This window comes from Bemisia tabaci, chromosome 1 (assembly GCF_918797505.1).
Source record: "Bemisia tabaci chromosome 1, PGI_BMITA_v3".
NCBI classification, from domain to species: domain Eukaryota; kingdom Metazoa; phylum Arthropoda; class Insecta; order Hemiptera; family Aleyrodidae; genus Bemisia; species Bemisia tabaci.
The window spans coordinates 11,047,677-11,049,615 of NC_092793.1; positions in this window are offsets into that span (position 1 = coordinate 11,047,677).

The window sequence follows — 1,939 nt, forward strand, 5'->3', positions numbered from 1 at the left end:
AGCTTACTTAAAATGAAAGAAAACGCAGGAAAATCGAGACATTTACCGAACTCTCTCATGAAAAACTCGAGAGAGCTCAATTTCAGAACATAATTCCGAGGGGCGGAAAATGATGGAAAACGATGAACCGGAGGCAAAGACGCGGGAAAAGCTACAAGCCGGCGGCTATGACACACGACTCCCTTGCCAATATATAGGGCACTCGGCGTTTGAGCCATGGCATGCCATCGACACACCGAGGCCAAACCACAGCGTGTTCTTTCGCTCCAAGTGTGAAAACTCCCGTTGTACCGTCGTCGTCTACTGCCGTGCTGAGGAAGAACTCCGTACGAGCCTTCAGACGTCGCCAAGTTTCCTCCGTTCAAAACCGAAATCACTGGGAAAATTGTGAATATTATTTTCCAAAATTTTCAGAAAATTTTGTACGCAATTGAATCTAAAATCTCTGAAAGTGTCAAGGAATATTGAGCACGAATGTTGTCGAAAATACATGTTTTATCGATGGAAATTTGGCAACTCTTGAATGTTCATGCGGCGTTCTTCCTTAGCACGGCAGTCTAGGCTCACGACCTGCAATAATATCCACCGGTGCTTTCGAACGGTGCCCTATTAGGCGTTTCTTGGAACTTGGAACACTCTGTCGTGTTACGGAAGAGAGACGTAAGTGCATTTCTGCATGAGCCACGGTTAACACATGCTCTTGCGTGTCTCAGGGCTCATCCCAGACTCCACTTACGGCTCTCTTCCGTAACACGGCAGCACTATAATCAATCCCTCGCGTCATAATTTCACCCGACCTCTGCGTCCACGTTCGCGCATATCTCCAGCTCCACATGAGCCGTGGAAACCATAGAGTTCTACGGAGAAGAGGGCTCATGTGGAAATCCAGTTACACCCTTCCGTCAGAGGAGCGACTCCCCCCCCCCCCCCCCAACTTTTCCGTTCCGCGAATACAAGAGCCGTATGGAATGGAAATACTACTGTCAAAGGTCGTCGGTGCAAAACCGCGAGCACAGGTAACGCTTTGGTTTGAGTTTCGGATGAAAAATTATGCGATTTCATCACTGTGAATTCGCGATAAAATCGCGATTTTATAGACAGCGATTGATCGGAATATAATCGAAGAAAAATGAATTGGATTGCATTTTGCAAAAAGGAACCACGAGTATTCCAGTGGCGTTAAGATTGTGCAACTTTTTTTACTTGCAAATATTAACTGATCATCTAAAAAATGTTTATTTTTACTCCCAATGAACTGTAAATTCAATACGGAAATTACCATAGTAGATTTAACTATTTGCGAGGTTTCAGTAATGGGCCTGTTGCATGCAAGAGATACAGCCGCGCGAATAGACTTTTCAGAGGTTAAATGACACGAAAATTACGATGGTCACATTAAAAAAGTCTGAAATACACTCCTTACTGCGCAATTTGCGTTGTTAGGAACGCGCTTTTTCAAATTTCCCGCGCCTGGGGGCAGTTTTCTAATCACCGGAAACGAGCAAACGGCGGGCTCGGTGATTTCCGGAAGATGCCGAGTCGTTGTTGTTGTTGTTATTTATTCCTTCAGTTTGTTTACAAACCCAACGTGATCTCCTACAGTGGTCCATATACGCTTTATGCGGTAACCAAATCGATCAACTTTTAAATATCCAACGCAATCCTTCTACATTTCATTTCACGATGTCACGAGCTCCGATTTTTAGGTTATGTTGTCAGTTTTAGTTGACCGGAAATAGCCGCGAGTTGCCGTTAATTGTTTCCGTTAGAAAACTGCCCCCAGACGCGGGAAATTTGAAAAAGCGCGTTCCTAACAACACAAATTGCGCAGTAAGGAGTGTATTTCAGACTTTTTTAATGTGACCATCGTAATTTTCGTGTCATTTAACCTCTAAAAAGTCTATTCGCACGGCTGTATCTCTTGCATGCAACAGGCCCA